The sequence below is a fragment of the Musa acuminata genome, chromosome BXJ1-8 (genome assembly GCF_036884655.1).
Source record: "Musa acuminata AAA Group cultivar baxijiao chromosome BXJ1-8, Cavendish_Baxijiao_AAA, whole genome shotgun sequence".
Classification (NCBI taxonomy): domain Eukaryota; kingdom Viridiplantae; phylum Streptophyta; class Magnoliopsida; order Zingiberales; family Musaceae; genus Musa; species Musa acuminata.
In genome coordinates, this window is record NC_088334.1 from 84,759 (window position 1) to 104,781 (window position 20,023).

The window sequence follows — 20,023 nt, forward strand, 5'->3', positions numbered from 1 at the left end:
CAAATTCGAAATAAAGATCGCTGATAGATGGATTTTAACTTGTGATAGCAAATGTTCGAAGATAAAATTGATTATATAGGGCCAAGAATTGCTTGTGGACTTCTTTTTGCTATCCTTGAAAGACTTCAAAGTATTTCTTGGAATTGAATGGCTATCAACCCTGGGTGATGTTTCTTGGAATTTTTCTAAACTAATTATAAAATTTTTTATTAATGGAAAGTAGGTGATCATAAAGGGAAGACGTGGAAGTAAGGTTACAACTGCCACTAGCCAACATATGGAGAGGGTTCTTCAGAAGACTGCAACGACTACTACACTGAAAGGTCGACCTATTGCTTACACAATCAAGAAGTAGAGACTGTACTTACTTGATCAACGGGTTGTGATAAGCTACAGATACCCTATGACTAAAGAAAGTGCTGAAAGAAAAGCTCCCTGAGTTTGATGTTGCTCAGCCTTGAGGACAAGGCTGAAGGAGGAGGAATTGTTAGGATCCTTTTATTTTTTAAGCTTTGAATAATATTTTATTGAGTTGGTCTAGTTTAGTAGGGGCCAGATAGGGGTTTAATTGGTATTTTTATTTATTAAGAGTCCAAATCCTAGTGGATTCTGGGTGGAACTCTATAAGTAGGGATGTATCTGTTTCTTTTCAACAATCAATGAAATATAATTCGAGTCTTTTGACAAAACCTATGAGGTCGATCCCCTCGAAGTGATCAAAGAGGCTGATCCCATAGAAGTGATCATCCTCTTTTCTCCCCTTTCTTCTATGATAAAACCTTAGGGTCTTATTAGTAGCGGAGAGACGGCTATCAGCTTCTTCTTCATCGCATTCTTCGCCGAAGGCCGGAGACGTCTGCAACCTTCGTCGCGTTGTTCATCGATGGTCGAAGACATCTGCGGCCTTCAACGTCTTTGCCAAACGCTGCATATGAGGAGAAGACCGCGTTCTTCTCCTCGTCTAACACAAGGAGAAGAAAAGGAGGCGACATCACTGAGGTAGCTTACGTCTCCTTTTTTATTTTTTTTATATTTTATATATTAAATTTTATTTTATATATATATATATATATATATATATATATATATATATATATATATATGTACCGAGCAGTACACCCTGGTATACCACTCGGTACACCTATACTGTACCGTACTGAGCAAAGCTCAAAATGTTGACACAATACGAAATTACGAACCTTGGTTTAAGTGGTTGCAACTTTGATCGTTGTCAAATGTGGTGTCTCATATATTGGGAGCCAGCCAATGCCTATTGGTATTTGGATTCTTGGAATATTGCAATAGGCTGGTTTGTTTGGGAGTCATCACCTGGTTTGATAATCTTATTCAAGACATTGCATATTCATCGTACTTTTGAGTAATATATCATGATGATTTAAATATTTAGGCAATCTAATTGAGTTTGCTTTTCATTATGCCTACTGATATCAGGTTAACAAATTGTCCTTCAGAATATATAAGCACAACACAACTTTTTTTTTCTAAATTGTTTATGAAATGTACCAAAAGAAAAGGCTGAAAATGTTACCTTAGGGCAGGAGAAAAACAATAAATATTATTTGGGTCTTATTCAGGAGATTACTTGAAGAAGAATAAAGTGAATTTGCCTTTACTCAAGCATATTGAATCTAGATCAATTAGTTGTAGAGGGCTTGCCTGTTTCCGTAGATGTTGATTACATTGATAGCATGAATACACTTGCTTTCCTGTTTTGTACAAACTAGACTTATCTTTGCAATTACTAATTTGCATTCATGGATTTAAATTTTTCCTCAATTTTGAATGACTTAGAAACATGCATATTAGTTTTTTCCAAAGTCCATCTTTATTGTGTTGATAAAGCTCAAAAGAAAACCAACAGAGGCTATGCATGGAGGAAGGTAATGAAATTTATTGGTTTTTGGTTTTTGGTTTTTTGTCTGTTTACTCTTCTTAGACCTTTCACAATCATTACTGAAACTTTAAATTACAAGCACTGCAGTTGCTGAAGCACTGTCCGTCAGCTTCCTCTACCTTTGTTTCACCTTCACTAGCTGAAGACATTTTCTCACTATTTGTTGTCAGAACAAAAGCCATAACTTTAATTTTGGTAATTATGCAAGACAATGATGTTCCTAAACCTCTTCTATGGTATGACATATTGTTCCTACCTTCTTCTTTGGTTTACAGATGTCTTTCTACTCTATTTTACATAGACTATTATACATCTGCTAAAGAGCCCTTTTAGTTGGCAATATAAGATACTTGGACAACCATTACAACCGATTTTGTGCTGGTCTATGAACCAATTCCCTGTTTGGATTGACTTTAATCCTTGAATCTTTGTTCTTTGTTGCAGCAGCCGAAGAAAGAACCGGATGATCTTGAGGGCATAGCGGATGCAGCGCCGGACACCTTGCTGAAGGTGAAGGCGAACAAGAAGGAGAAGAAGCGAATGTGCAAGGATAAGGACTCTTCTGGTTGCATCTCTGGCTTACCTACACGCACCTTTTGTGTGATGCGAGCTTCGTTTACATGTCATAATCTTGTTTGGGATTTGGTGTATGAGATGCTGTGGAGGGGTTCAGTGTGTTCAAGAGTTCCGAGTCTTTGTCCTCTATTCTAGAAAGAAATGCTTTGGAGGTTACTTCTGCTGAGATGAAGAAGGACGTGGAAAAGGAGATTGAGGTGATTTTGGTCTAGTTTTGTTATTTTTTGTTGAATGATTCTTTTTTGTTTTCATACCTTAAAATTTTTGTTTCCTGCTTCAGAAAGCTTCTATTCTGCGTAAGAAGTATGGATTTCACATTTCGGGACATGGTGTTCTTCCCCCGCTTGAGAGTTTTGCAGAGCTAAGCTCAAGGTGAGATCCCATATATGGAGAATCCTTGTTTAGAGATCAACTTGCAGCACACTGTTGCTTGGCTTTTGGCACAAATTTTTTGATGGTACATGCTGAACGTTCTCATACTGGCCTATGTAGTGGCATCAGTGCATAGCATATTCTGTATGCACTCGTGCCCCTGAGCAGCCCAGCCAGTATGAACATGTTACTGGCTGAATTCAAATCCTTAGTTTATATTATCTCAATATCATAATACATGTCCAGACCTTGAGCTGATCGCATGTGGCAAGCTCTGTGGTGTCCTATATTTGTGCAATGCAGGCAGCAGCGACATTTCCTGTTTATTCTTTGATTAAGGAGGTTCACAACCATTATCTTTTTGTCCTGCCTTTATTTAAGCTCTTTAGGATTAAAGACATGATGATCATAGACTATCATGACCATCAGTTACTGCATAAAATATTTGCTACCATTGAACCAATATACTGAACAATGTCTTCAGATGTTTAATCCTCACATCCTTACTGTAGAATTTTTATCTTATTAGCTTGAAACAAAAGAAAGAGACATAATGGTTCTTAGTTTTACCTTTAATAGTTCTGTCAAAAAAAGCAAAGAAAACAGACAATGTCGTTTCATCTGCTGCTAATCACTATTGCTAGTTGACGATAGAGATTGATTCTTCATTTTGGTAACCTCCAGAGTTGAGGCTGAATGACAATGTCATCGTGTTAGATGGTTGATCAAACAAAATCAATAATGTTTTTTCTTTGTTTTTGCATCATCAGTATTTTGACATTTTATTTTCTTCCAGAGTTTATTGCACAGGGTTCCATAATTGATGTGTTTATCCAAGATGTTTCTGTACCTATAGAAGTAATATTGTAAGGAATAATAAATAAGAACAATATAATATCTATAACAAGGACTTGCTATATCATACTGTCATTTTTCATTGTTTTGGGGATTATCTGGCCTCTTCTCTGTCTTTGGTATCTTGTGCTCTTGTAAATTCCTTACATATGGGTACCTATAGCGCTGAAATGTACTACTTCATAGTAATAATTATGTGACTATATGTTGTCAAATAGAACAAATCACATTTCCAGCATGTTTCTTTTTTAGTTCATCCTTTTATACAGTTGCAGTTTTCTTGCCGAATTTCTAAGTTCTTGAATTTTTGATTTTGTGTGCAGGTATAACTGCAAACCATATATTTTGCGTAACTTTTCTGAACTTGGTTTTCGAGAGCCTACACCTATTCAGAGGCAGGCTATTCCAGTACTCCTTTCTGTATGCCTTAAATTTTGCTTCTCTGTCTTTCCTTCCCCCATTCTCTCTCTATGTCTATCTTTTATTGAACTTTAGAAAATTTACTCTTTTACTGCTGAACTAATTTCTCTAAGCTGTTACAATATTATCATTATCTGAATAGTTCAGGACTAACATATCATGGTTTTACATATTTCAGAAGAGGGACTGCTTTGCATGTGCAGCAACTGGTTCTGGCAAGACATTGGCATTTTTATGTCCAATGCTCATGAAGATTAAGGTATCATTATTATACATGGACTACCATCTTGTCAGTCTTTTACTTTGCATTAGTTTAAGTTTTTCTTACTGTTATTAGCCAGGGTTAAAGAATAGTGTCCAAGCTGTTGTTCTCTGCCCAACTAGAGAATTACGGGGAGGAAATTTTACATCCAGTTAATGACTAAGGAGCTCTACAGATTTGGTGATTTTGAAAAATTGCCGTGATATAATCATATCCACTCCTCTCCGGTTGGACTTTGCTATTTGCAAAAGGAAGCTTGACTTGAGTCGGTATGAACTAAAAAAACTTTGTATGTCCTGTTTATAGTAAATTCATTCCGCACTTTTTTATGCTATGAACTAGCAAATATCAAAAATTGGAACATAAAAGATATGCATAGATCTCTAGGTTTGTTGTGTTTCAAATCACATAAATCGGAGTCTGCTCTTCTTCTGGGCCTATTAAAATTGATTATGAAGCTCAGATCACAACCAGATTTTGTTGGTGAGAAATATTAATGTAATTATATGTTTTTTGTCATCATGGCAACACTCACCTCTTTGAAGATGAGGATATTCTTATCTGTTTATTCTTAATGCCTTCCCATTTGTCTGTATATCAATTATTCTTTCTCTGTTTTATTTGCTTACATGATGTAGGCCTACCGCCATGCCAGTGACCTTTATGGTGTTCTGTTAGCATGCATCAACCATGCTCATGCCACCATGTGGTAGCATGCACCAGTATATATGCCATGGATGCACTTATATGCATAGGAAGCAGAATTATGCTTCTCTGTTTCATGCTAGAATTGAGCTGATGTGGTACAAAATTAGCTGGTAGTCATAGCAAATACTGTTTTACTTTATGCTTGGTTAAAAGAAAATGTATTGGGAGGTTAGAGTAGTTGAATAGGACTGTTGTGAGAATACAATAGCATGTATAAATGCATTAAGATCTCTATTGAATGTTGTTATGATCAGCCAACTCTGTTTACTAGAAAACTTGGACAGGTGCAGGATGTTAGAACGTGGGATTGGAGCAGGAAAATGGTGTTTTTTCAGAATAGCAATCACAACTGATTTATTATCTCTATACAAAATACAGGAATTTAGACCATTTCTATTTTAATCACAATATGCAAATTCGAGTTTGTGAAGTCGTTATCTTACAGGGATTAGAGAAGGCACATGAAAGCAAGGTTCGTAATTTCATATCATGGAGTATCGAGCTTAGCTCGATACGATACGAGTATAACGAGCGATACGTTCTAGCGTATCACTCGGTGTGTATATATATATATACATATATATAATAAAAAAATAAAAAAAAGGGCGACGTCACCTCGTTTCTTCTACTCGCATGGGGAGAAGAAACGTCGCCAGGTTTCTTCTCCCCGCGAAAATAGGGTGACGTCATCAAGGCGACGTCGCCTCGTTTCTTCTGCTCGGTTTCTTCTCCCTGCGCGGATGAGAAGTCACCGACGATGCCGATGCCTTGTCGCCTCAAACGAGAAGGTGACATCTCATCTGCAGCATCCGACGAAAGAGGATTATCACGGACTTAGCTGGACTTGCCTAAGTCGTGAGGCACCCTTGCGGCAAAGACGCGAACTTAGCTTATTTTGCCTAAATCGTGAGGCACCCTTGTGACAAAGACGCGAACTTAGCTTGTATTGCCTAAGTCGTGCTTTGCCCTTGCAATTTGCATCCGTAAAGATTAGCCCACTTGCAACCTTTCATAGGTCCCGAAGGACCTGTAAAAGAGAAAGTTGATTAGTTCGAAGAACGAGCGACAGACAAGTCCCGACGTCTCGTGAAAAGGGAAAGCTTTACAAGAAATTCAGCGAGCACCTTGCGTGCACAAGAGAAAAGAGGGAGAGGAGGAAAACAAGGACTTTAGAGGGTTGAACGAATAGCTGCAAGTCCACAAACAATTGCTCACTGGGTGCCGAGTGCGACAACAAGTTCCCGTCAAGATAACGTGCGAACTTGCGAAAGATTGTTCAACGCCCGACACTATACCGAAGCTCCATCCCCCATGGTGCCACCCAGGTGGTTCCAAGGTCCTGAGATGACTGACATTTCACGTGTGGCAACGGGCTACAGAAAACAGCCCATGACACACGAAAATGGAGTTGTTTTGGGGTTGTTTTGCTCGATTCGGTGAGTGGTCACACTGTAGCGCTGCAACTTATTCGAACTAACATTTTTACAAGCAAACGGACTTAAAACCAAGCTAAAACATGATGCCATGCAGCTGTACATATAGACGAGAGCGACGAACAGTTCGTTGAACGGAGTTATTACGGGTGCGCGACGATCGTTCGTGACATTCTCCCCCACTCAAACTGTCGACGCCCTCGTCGATGCTTGTTAATAGTTGATGATTGCTTCTTCATGTCATAGGGCATCTTCAGTCTCCCAACTAGCTTTAGTTCGGGGAAGCTTTCGCCACTTCACTAAGTACACAGTATGCTTAGCTCCAATGGGTAGCTTTATCTTGCGATTCGCTAAAATGGTTTCAACTCACTTTTCGTAGGAGGCTGTGGTGGGGGGTAGCGAAGTTGGAACACTTCGGGAAGCATCTTGCGGATCCGAGTGGTAGGCTTTCAAGTTGTTGGCATAAAGAACATTATGAATTTTGAACCACGTCGGTAGCTGCAACTTGTAGGAGACATTGCCCACCCTACTGATAATTGGGAAGGGCCCTTCATACTTGCGCACCAATCCTTTATTTACTTTGTTCCTAAAGAATTGGAGTGATGCTGGTTGGAGCTTGACCAACACCAAATCGCCGATCTTGAACTCTTGTGGTCACTGATAAGACCCTAAAGGTCTTATCGTCGCGTTGATACCAAATGATAAGACCCTAAAGTCTTAACGTAAAAAAGAAAAGAGAAAGGGATGATCACTTCGAGGGGATCGGCCTCCTTGATCGCTTCGAGGGGATTGACCTCCTAGAGTTTGTCAAAAGACAAAATAGTATTTTTCATATATAACTGAAAAGAAGCAGTTACATCCCTATTTATAGAGTTCCACCCAGAGTCCATCAAGACTTGAACTCTAATAATAAATAAATATTAAATAAACCTCTATTTGACTCTAACTGAACCAAACCGACTCAATAAACAACTGGACTAAACAGACTTAATAAATATTATTCAAAAGCCCAGAAAAAGGGTCCTAATAGTTCCTCCCTCTTCAAATCAGCCTTGTCCTCAAGGCTAAGCAGCATTAATCTCGGGGAGCTTCTCTTTCAGCACTAGCCATAGACTATCTGCAACGCATCACAACCCGTTGATCAAGTTAGTATGGTCTCCACTTTTTGATAGTGTAAGCAACGGGTCGGTCTTTTAGTGTAGTAATCATTGCATGAAACTTCTGGCCTTGTATAATCAATTTTATCTTTGAACCTTTAGTCTTCAATGTGGTGGGCCAATCGGTCAACAGTCTCACTGTCCATAAAATTGTTAGTGCTACCAGTATCAATCAAAACTATAACAGGCTGATGTTCCAGAGTTTCGCCAACTTCCATAATTTGCGGGTTAGAGTAGTCGACTAATGCATGCATTGTATGTATAGTAGGTCCAACATCTTCATTAGAATTTATACCTTCATGATCGGAGTCCACATTCTTAGCTTTCGGTTCCTCTCCAATTGGTTCAATCATCAGAAGTTGCCCTTGTTTACATCGGTGCTCCATACTTCATTTTTCATCATAATACAAACCCCTTGTTGATCTTTCCTTGCTAATTTTTTTCTCATGTAGATTTGCAAATGAGATCGCAGCTATCATAGTACGGGGTTAACGAGCCTTAACTTCACACCGGATCTCTAGAATAAACCCTTCAATAAATGTATCCAGAAGTTGTTGGTCTGACCAATCTCTACTTGATTTGACAATCTCTCAAACCTACTCTGATATTCTAACACTGTAGAAGTTTGATGAATTTTAGCGAGCTAGCAATCAACATTCTCATATTCGGATGGGCCAAAGCGAACAAGAAGCCCTCTTTTGAACTGCTCCCACGAAGGAACTCCGTGGAAAGTTTCATACCAATCGTACCACTGGAGTGCATCTCCCTCGAGCTGGATTGAGGCCACTTATACCTTGGATTCTTCTGGGGCTCTGTGAAAATGGAAAAAATTTTCTGCCTTAGAGATCCAATTGGTCGGATCTCCATCTTTCCATCTCGGAAATTCCATCTTCATGTGTGAGTAATTTGTGTCACAATCTTGGGGCCTTTTTCCTATATTTTCAGATCTGTGCAACGTAGAACTTGAGCCCCAATTTTGTTGAAATTTGCTGAGGCTCTCTAGTAGGCTCTTTTTGAAAGTGTTTCTTGCAGTCGGTTCTCAATTCTGATTTCCAATGCTTCCATTTGTGCTTTCACCGAGTTATCAGTGGCCATTGTGTAAGACTGCAAATCTGAAATCTCAACTCCTATTTTTGGTGTCGGTCAAGGGCATCAACACTGTCGATGCGAAGTTGCCGAGGAGATGGATGTCGAGGGCAGTGCTGTAGTCACTGCGTTGGAGGAAGAGTTGCTGCCCTGTTTCTATCGCTGCGTGGGGTGAGAACGCCGGGGTTGGAAGGCAACTGCGTCGATGTGGCTGCAGTTGTTGCTACCCAAGGGGCGATCGCCGAGCAACGGGGTTGAGGCTGTGCGGTTGGGGGCAGCGGAGGCAGCGATGGTGGCGCAGTTGGGGGCAGCATCGCCAACGGTAGAAGTGATGAGGGGGTTGGTCCGCTGGCCGGGAAGCAATGGGTCGCGATCCTTCTCCCTCGAGTAGGGTGGAGCAGCAAGGGGAAGTGGCGGCGGTCGTTCTCACCCGAGCCAGGGGGAGTGGCGGCTAGGAGGCGAGCGGCGGTCGCCGCACGGTGGCTGGCAGCGGTGGTGGGTCGGCTGGAAGGCGACGGCACTCGAGGCACGGCTGCGATCGACGAGGAGCTGCAGCAACAGAAGAAACTATGTTTCTGCAACCGCTGCAACGAGGGGCTGCGGCAACCGGCGGCTGCGGTGGCGTTGCCGAGGTTGAGGCTACAGTGGAAAATAGGAATCGATGGTGGCAGGCTGGGCAACGAGCGACGTCGTTGCTGGCTGGGCAACCAGCGACTGCTTCGTAGCAACAAGAGGAGGATTGCCCTGTTTCATTCACCAAGGGAGCATAGCAAAGGGGAGTGGCGACGGTCGTTCTCGCCCGAGCCAGGGGGAGCGGCGGCTGGGAGGCAAGCGTCGATCGCCGCACGGTGGCTGGTAGTGGTGGTGGGTCGGCTAGAAGGCGACGACGCTCGAGGCACGACTGCGATCGACGAGGGGCTGCGGCAATAGTTGTTTATAGAGTCTGTTTAGTCCAGTTGTTTATAGAGTTCCACCCAGAGTCCATCAGGACTTGAACTCTAATAATAAATAAATATTAAATAAACCTCTACTTGACTCTAACTGAACCAAACCGACTCAATAAACAACTGGACTAAACAGACTTAATAAATATTATTCAAAAGCCCAGAAAAAGGGTCCTAACAGTCGCCTTCCCAAGTCTACCCACTTCTTCAATCTTTTTGTCGCCTTCTCCAAGTAAGCCAGCGCAATATCTGTATTTCGGTGCCACTCTCTTGCAAAGTGGTAGGTTGACAGACTATTCTCAGTATACCCAATTACCATGGTATAAGGAGTTGACGGTTTTTGCCCTGTAATGATCTCGAAGGGGCTCTTGTTGGACGCAGAGCTCCACTGCAAGTTGTAGGAGAATTGGGCAATGTCCAACAACTTCATCCGATCTCGTTGGTTGACACTCACGTAGTACCGAAGATATTGCTCTAAGAGCGAGTTTATCCTTTCAGTCTAGTCATCCGTCTAGGGGTGGAGGCTTGTGAAGAAGTATAACTTCGACCCCAACAATTTAAATAGCTCAGTCCAGAATCGTCCCAGGAACCGAGCGTCTCTATCACTGATGATATTGTGCGGAACTCTCCAATACTTCACCATATCCTTCATTATCAGCTTGGTCGCCTCCTCTGCTGAACAGTGTAGGGGAGCAGCAATGAAAGTTGCATACTTAGAAAATCGATCGACCACCATGAGTATCGATCCGAGTCTCCCTACTACGGGCAAGCTTGATATGAAGTCCAAGGAAATGCTCTCCCATGACCTTTTTGGTATGGGCAATGGTTCTAAAAGTCCCACCGGCTTCCGTTGCTCCACCTTATCTTATTGGCAAGTGAGGCACGTTCGAACATAATCCTCCACATCAGTCTCCATCTTCGGCCAATAGAAGGCCCTCTCCACGAGAGCTAAGGTTCTATGAATGCCTGGGTGTCCAGCCCAAAGGGAATCGTGACACTCTCTTAAGAGTTCATGTCTTAGATTGTCTACTCGAGGAATATAGACCCTATTCCCTTTGGTGCAAACGAGTCCCTCCTGGACCCAAAACCATCGTGCCTTGCCTTCTTTAATGAGCTATATCAGGGCTTCTGCTTGGGGATCACTGTATAGTCCATCCCTAATCCTGGAAAGGAAGTTGGAGTGCAACTGACTTGCTTGGCCTCTGCCCTCCAATTGTATGGCATACACACGCTCCACTTTTCGACTCAATGCATCGGCCACGACATTCGCCTTTCCGGGCTTATACTCCATTGTCATATCAAACTCAGCCAGGAAGTCCTACCATCGTGCCTGCTTTGGGGAGAGTTTCTTCTGAGTTTAGAAATAGCTCAAAGCGATGTTGTCCGTCCTTAGTACAAATCGCGATCCAAGAAGGTAGTGTCGCCAAACTCGTAGACAGTGGATCACCGCTGTCATCTCCTTCTCGTGCACCGGGTACCGTTGCTCGATTTCATTGAGTTTACAGCTCTTGTAGGCCACCGAATGACCCTCCTGCATGAGTACTCCCCCAATAGCGAAGTCTGAAGCATCTATATGGACTTCAAAGGGCTCCCCATAGTCTGGCAATTTAAGCACTAGTCTTCCAACACAACAGCCTTCAGATCTTGGAATGCAATTTCACATTTATCGGACCACTTCCAAGGCTGCTCCTTTAGCAACTCCGTTAGTGGAGTTGCATGCTTCGAATACCCTGCTATGAAATGTCGATAGTAGTTAACGAAGCCAAGGACGGATCTCAACTTTGGCACCTTCTTTGGAATTCGCCATTCCACAACCGCTTGCACCTTCGATTTTTTCATCCAAATAGAGCCATAACTGATTCGATGCCCCAAGAATAAGATCTTTGTTTGAGCAAAGTAGCATTTCTCCTTTTTCACAAACAAAGTGTTCTCCTTGAGAACCTCGAAGATTGTCCGAAGTTGCTTGACTTGCTCCTCGAACGTTTGACTGTAGATGACGATATCGTCTAAGTAGACGACCACGAACTTATCCAAATACTCCTTGAATAGCTTGTTCATGAAAGTCCAGAACGTGGCCGGAGCGTTGGTTAAGCCGACAGGCATCACCAAGAACTCAAACGCTCCATACATGGTCACGCAGGTAGTCTTCGCTTCGTCGCCTTCAACAATGCGCACCTACCAATACCCTGACCGAAGGTCGAGTTTTAATAAATACTTGGCTTTGCCCAACTGGTCGAACAAGTCCGCGATGAGCGGGATGGGATACTTGTTCTTTACCGTCACTTTGTTGAGGGCTCGGTAATCGACGCATAGTCAGAGGCTCCCATCTTGTTTCTTCTGGAAGAGAACTGCGGATGAGACCACCGCTTAGCAGTTCACCTAACTACTTTCTAAGTTCTGCCAACTTTGGCGGGGGCATACGGTAGGGTGGTCTCGCTAGAGGCTTCACTCCCGACTCTAACTCGATGTTGTGATCCATGCCTCTGTGTGGCGGAAGAGTCTTCGGCAACTCGGGTGGCATAACGTCGTGAACTCTTTTAGGACGTTCCCACCACAGCAGGTTTATGAATGACCTTCTCGTCGAGTGGCTCCAGCTTCATAGCAGCCACGAATGTTAATTCACCTTTTCGCACCCCTTTCTTTAGTTGTAATGCAAATATATGTTGGGGTTCCCAGGCTCCTCTCCGAGAGACAGGAACCACATAGGGGTCGTTATCTCCCATCACACAAAGGGAGTTAAGGAATGGCATTGGCACCAACTTCGTCGCGTGCATAAATTCTATTCCAAGAATCACTTGGAAGTTATCCAGTGGCACCGCCATCATGTTTGTGCTCCCGCTCCATGTTCCGATCTTGATGGGAACTCCCTTTGCCAACCCGGAGATTTGCTTGGCCTCCGAGTTCACCGCCTTCATTCAACTTGGACTCTTCTCCAAGATCAGCCCAAGTCGCTTTGCTTCTCGATCGACGATAAAGTTGTGGGCGGTGCCTGTGTCCACCATTGCATGAGTTGTTTGGCCATTGAGCTTGATGTCTACGTATATAAGCTCACCACTTCCTGCTTTTTGTAGCCTTGTCTTCATGTTCTCCCCCACTTGGCCCTGTATGACGTTCAACAAACGCATTGCTCCCATCCGGCTCTCTGCGACTCCTCATTATCGCTACTGGATTCAAAACTACTCGAACTAAGAGCAACAGCCTTGCCGGTGTGCACTTGCAGCCCACCTGTGGCTGCTTGGGGCAAGGGTCCGGCTTGCCCCGTCTTGCTTGATTCGCCACGATGCTTTGCCATGGCAAAGTTACGAAGTTTCTTCGCTGCTCACTCAAAGTGGTTGCCCGCTCTGATACTACAATGTCACGGACTTAGCTGGAATTGCCTAAGTCATGAGGCACCCTTACGGCAAAGATGCGAACTTAGCTTGCGTTGCCTAAGTCGCGCTTCGCCCTTGCGATTTACGTCCGCAAAGATCAGCCTACTTGCAACCTCTCGCAGGTCTTGAAGGATCTGTAAAAGAGAAAGTTGATTAGTTCAAAGAACGAGCGACGGACAAGTCCCGATGTCTCGCAAAAAGGGGAAGCTTTACAAGAAATTCAGCGAGCACCTTGCGTCCACAAGAGAAAAGAGGGGGAGGAGGAAAACAAAGACTTTAGAGGGTTGACAAATAGCTGCAAGTCCACAAACAGCTGCTCACCGGGTGTCGGGCGCGACAACAAGTTCCCGTCAAGGTAACGTGCGAACTTGTGAAATATTGTTCAACGCTCGACACTATACCGAAGCCCCATCCCCCATGGTGCCACCCGGATCGTTTTAGGGTGTTGAGACGGCTGACGTTTCGCATGCGGCGGTAAGCTGCAGAAAACAACCTATGGCACGCGAAAACAGAGCTGTTTTGGGGCTGTTTTGCTCGGTTCGGTAAGCTGTCGCACTATAGCATTGCAACTTGTTCGAACTTACATTTTTACAAGCAAAAGGACTTAAAACCAGGCCAAAACATGCTGTTAAGCAGTTGTACATGTAGACGAGGGCGACGAACGATTCATTGAACGGAGTTGTTGTGGGTGTGCGACGACCGTTCATAACAGGACGATGACAGATCGAGATCGTCGAGGGAGAGCGGTGTCGGATTTCCAAGTTCTCCCTTTTCTTCTCCCTCAGCTAATACCGCCCGGTAGCGGGCGACGACGGTCGAAATCGACCATCACCGATCGATTTCGTATGGTAATAGGGCAGAAATAGCCCTAATCGATGGTACCACCCGATAGCGAACGATCCGTGTACCAATCTACTGGTGGATCGGTACGTACTGCCCATACCGAGCGATATCATTCGAAATTAAACTCCTTGCATTGAAGCTTTTTGAGCTAGGTTTTGTAGAACAAATTGATTATGTGGTCAAAGCCTGTTCAAAAATTACTGTAGTGCTACACTGTTCAGTGTGAGTTTTCCTGTTGAAAAACTTGCAAGTACAGTTATGGTTGATGCAGTTCGAATCATCATTGGTAGAAAGTATGCATGTAGAATCGTATTTACACTATGAACTTCCCAGTTTCTTATTCAGATGATACATCTCTAACAGAACAACTTTTGACAGAAATTCTGCCTCCGAGATGATTAAGCAAAAGCCTGTTTTTGCCGGTAGTGAAAAAGGGAATTTTGCTTGCTATTCGTCAAAGCTTTTCAGAGGTACAACTGATATCTTTATATTTCTAGCACATTAAATTCACATGATTAATCAAATATGCCTGTCTGTCAAGCAGAACAGGCATGATATCTTATTCCTTTTTAGTAATGGATATCCTTTCGATATTATGAATATAAATATGTCAGTGTAGTGCACTAATACAAATGAAATTGTTTAAACGGTAGTTCGAGGCTCCCTAATAATATTGTTATTAGTAGCAATTTAGATTTATTTAACAATTTTTAAAACATTGAGCACTCTCTTTTTCTCAAACAGTAATAATCAAACATCCTGCAGAGAGAGGGAGAGGGTCAATGGTAGAGGTAAGGTTTGGGACTAGCATATCAGGTCATGCAAACTCATGTTGGGAATGCATCCTAATACAGAAGGCAATGCCTATTCAGAACTTTGGATTAGGATTGGATGTCATCATCTTGACGAGAATAAACAGATGAATAAAGTTAAGTCTTACCAATAAGCAAATATGAATTCATGATTGGATGAGATGTTTATGAACCTTAAAACAACCATGCCCAAAATTCAACTTTTCCATCTTCTGCCTAGTTTCTACTGTTAATGATCTTTATGTAGATGCACACTCAGGCTTCATTCCTTGTGATCGTCTTTCCATATTCTAAAGCTTTTCTTTTCCTAATCTTATGCTTTTCTAAAATTTGTCTATCCAGATTGTAAAGCTCTTCTTTTCCCAATCTTATGCCTTGTGATCTTCTGCCTAGTTTCTCCTATTGTTCTAAGCTGTAACATTCTTCATCGAAGAGGATAAGCCTTTTCTGAGGAACATAGTCAATTTGATGGCAGCATCTGGCTGTGAGGTTCCTTCCTGGATTCTAGCTTTGCCTAGTAAAACAAAGCACCGACCACAGAGAGACTCGATATCAACCATTCCCGATGACAGTGCCTAGTAAAAGAAATGCTGCAGTATGTTCTAAAGCATCAGGTTCATTTCTCCCATCCTTCCCGAGGTTGGATTTCAATCTATTCACTGATAAAAATGTTTATATGTCCTTCATAACTTCATAGATTATTAAGATCATGTTTTGAGTTAATATGATTATCTTCATAATCATACAGCTTAACCAGATCAAGTCCAAGAAAAAAAATCACAAATTTCAATTAGGAAAAATAAATTAAAATATTCTCTTGTAAAAGTGAATATTGAAGACCAATAATAGGGAAAAGAGAAAGGAGTTCCATAAAGATTAAACAGATTGGCGGATGACAAAATTAGTTCAAGTTTGTGGTCCTAGGTTGCCCTGATCTTAGTTAAGGATCTCTTCAAAATTGACATCATTTTATAAGCTGCCATTTAATTAATAGCTGCAGCAGAGGAAAAAAATTGTAGAGATCAAGAGAATAGTAAAGACATTGAGCAAAGAAGTGTAACAGAAGGAAGAAAAGCAATGATTTAAATAGGCGCTCGAGCGTCTCATGTGTAGACCAGGCGGTGTGCTTCAATGAGGCACCGCTTAGGCGCTTACTCAAACCCAGGCTTCGTGCGAGCACCTAGTTCAATAACCCTTTTTCTTACTCAAACCCAGGCATAGCGTTGCTTCTGCCTCCATCGTCGATGCTTTCTATTGTTGCCTCAATCATAGACGCAACGAATCAAGATTTCCTCTTTATTGTCAACGGTGGAGTCCAACAACCTAGCAAGAGCTCATAGCTTCCTTCAGTAACAAACCTTATCTTTCACCATGCTATTGTGTGCATCAGCGTTTAGCATTATTATAGAATAAGCAAGAACACATGTAGTATCCAGTGTATTGTTGGGCTTGTATTTGAAATCTGATCTGTTAGTTCGTGTCTTGCACAATTTAAGTATATCTGTAATATTTTCTAACAAACTAACATAACTCCCTTCGATATATGAATCAAAGATCCTCGACGGATCTCTAATGGGGATCGGGATCTAATCAGCGTCTTAACATAATCTTGAGAGACTCGACCAATCACGCTAAACCCGTAAAGATAGGTAACTCTTGTCAATCATAACTCTTTATTATTCTCGTCATATTTATTCTCCGAATCACTATGGTCTCGAGAGACTTGACCAACCATGATGTTCGGTTAAGTTATCGCCATCGTTACAAGATGAGTCTGATTCGATGATATACCCTTGAGGGACTCGACCAAGCATACCATATCCTTAGGGCACCGGTGACATCTCTATGTCGTAGGCAAGATAGCGAATCGCGATATAGGTGAGTCTCGAGGGACTCGACCAACTCAACCTACGTTAGGAATCGATTCCTACCTATAACGATGGAAGGTCACGTGGGTCAATCTAATTGTCTTACGTTTACCGACTTAATATTATCGAAAGAGGAGATTTTAATTTTGTCTCCTATGGCATGTCATACACATACATATTTAATATATATCTACGTCGCATGCAAATATATATATATATATATATATATATATATATATATATATATATATATATATATATATATATATATATATATATATATATATATATATATATATATATAGTAGGTGTGTCAGCAATCACACCAGATGATCATGGACAACATCCTAATATGATCAAGCCCGAGCCAATGGGCCTAATCACTCATATCAAGATCTATGTGTGCAGCGGCGTATCTCTATGTCCTATATGTGTGCAGCGGCGTATCTCTATGTCCTATGATCATCCATCTCGTTCTCGTCGGTTGCATAGGCATCTCCATGCCCTGTGATCGTCCGTCTCAGTCTCGTGGGTTTCGCTATCGCCTTTATACTCCCGTCGTGTCTCCTCATATTATTACAACTTAAATATAGGCACGTAGGCCCAACAATAAATGAGAAAAAAATTTGAGGCTCGCAAGCTCCAATAATAATAATAATCACATCACATGTATACACACATCATATGGTTAATGATCATCCGTCTACATCATACATCACGTACAAATCATTATCATGTAGGACTACTAGATAATAATAATAATAATAATTATTATTATTATTATTATTAAATTATTTAATTAATTACTTTTCTACCTTTTGGGGTACCTACAATAGGGTGCCCCATGCGGCCAGGTTTGGGCGGCTAGGGTTCCCTAGCCCCCAAGGTTACCTCTACAGCCAAGAAACACTAGCTATAGGGTGTACTTGCACGGCCAAGGTTTGCTTGCCCATGCGGCCAAGAGTCCTAGCCACTAGGGCAACCCTTGCGGCCAAGAAACCTTGGCCACCAGGGGTGCCCCTTGTAGCTAGGCAAGGGTTGCCATGTAGCAGGTTGAGAGTAGTCTTATTGCTCTCATTCTTGCTGCTTTTAGCCAAGCTTAGAGCAGCAACAAGGGCTCTCAGCCAAGGCTGCAAGCAGCCTTTTGCCAATCTAAGGGGTAGCAACAGTTGTTGCCCTTTCTTCCTCTTTTGTGCTATCACATCGAAAGCCCTTTGTAAAACACCTCATAACATAGAAAAAAAGTTGCACTACAGATCTGTAATCTATGACAAAAAGATCGCAGCAATCACGCAAAACATACAATACCCACACACATAACACACACAATAAACAACATACGCACAATACACATATACACACAACACATACTGCATACAACACATATATACACATACAACTCATAACAACACACACTTCACGCATATAACATACACAATGTATACAAACACAACTCATAATAACACACAATACACACAACATACATAACATCGATGACGATAAATACAACATACATAACACACACACATACACACAACTCTTAACATACATAATACACATGCACACATACACACACAACTCGTAACACTTACAATACACACACACATAACATACACAATACACACACACACATAACATACACAACACACACAATACACTTACACACACAACTCATAACAACTCACATACACAATAAACAACACACAAAGACACCATATAATACACATACACACACAACACACACACATAACATACACGACACACATACACACAACTCATAAACAATACACACTACACACAACACATACACACACATAACATATACAACACAACTCATAACAACACCTCATAACTCACAAACAACACACTACACACGCACACATAACATAACACAAAAAAAAAACAATATACACTACATACACACAACACCCACAACACATACACACACATAACATACACAACTTATAACAACACACATAACACAAACAATGCACAACACACAAAGACACACACAATACACATACAAAACACACACACACACATAACATACACAACATACACACACAACTAATAACAATATACACATAACATACGTATCACATACACTCATAATACACACACATACATATGCAACACACACACATACACACAAACAACATACACTATACACACATACATATAGCACATACACACATATACATAACATATATAACACATTACACATATACATAACATATATAACACATATACACACAACAAACATATAGCACATACACACACATCAAACATAACAAACACACATCATGTAATGTTAATGTATGTTCGTGTTTTTCAGTTTTGTTCATGCTTTGCATAACATGTAAACAGTTGACAGTAGGCTTAGCGACCCTTTTTTTTTTTTATGGTTGTCTTATGATTGCAAACAAAGATTGTGTTAAGTGAGCACTTGTGAGAATTTCGATCTGTAGTGGATCATTGGATCTTTTGTTGTCGGACCGTTCAAAACATATGAAATTTGTTTGTAATTTGCATTGACTATTAAGTGTTTGCTAAAATGATTGTTTGTGGATCCCGAGTAAAACATTTTCTCTAACCTGTTTTCTCTTTTGTAGGTCCTAAGGGATCATCGGAGGTTTCGGGATGGTTGACCTTTACAGATGAACATATATAAATGTCGCATGACTTTGGTAAAACTAGCCGCACGATAATGGGATATTAAGAAATTAGGAGTTAGATCATCTTTATTTCATCTAATAACCAATCCATTACCTGGGTTTTCATAGGCGAGTTACATCTTCGCTTACTGCCCTTCTGTGGAAAATTAGAATTCTATTGTTTTTTTATACATGTATCTCCTATGCTTATAATCTAAGTAGTGCAAAGTTAAAAAGTTCACTTTGTTAGGATCTTTTGCCAGCCAGCCATCAAATTCAGCTGTATGAATTAGATGCAAAAGTTCTTGGTAGATCCATGGGTGGTAACATAAATTGATGAGATTTCTGTAACATATTCATTGACTATTTATCGAAGAGAGTAGAATTTTGCTGCGATGTATTGTTTATGTTCTCACCTCTTGTTCTGGAATCAATTTTAACTTCATTCGAGGTAATGCTTCTATGTAGTTCTGATCTACTTGAATCTTTTGCTGTTCCCGGAGTCTGGATACCTGATCGGGTCTCTTACAAAAAGCTTAGCTTGTGTTTTTGTTGACAGTTATATGGAATTATTTTGTTCAAATACCGGATACATGCTAATTCATTCTTCGGCAAGATATGCTGAGAGCTACAGGATGTGATCCACACATAGTAGGAATTACAAGGAGATAGATTATGCACAAGGCTTTGTCAGGCATCTACATATACAGCACATACATATACACACAATTCATAACAACACACACA

General features: G+C 41.3%; 1 pseudogene; it reads left to right on the plus strand.

Moving 5' to 3' along the window:
* Window positions 1–19,832, plus strand: part of LOC135588851 (DEAD-box ATP-dependent RNA helicase 57-like) — a 55,769-nt pseudogene extending 35,937 nt beyond the window's left edge.
* Window positions 19,833–20,023: the final 191 nt, after the last annotated feature.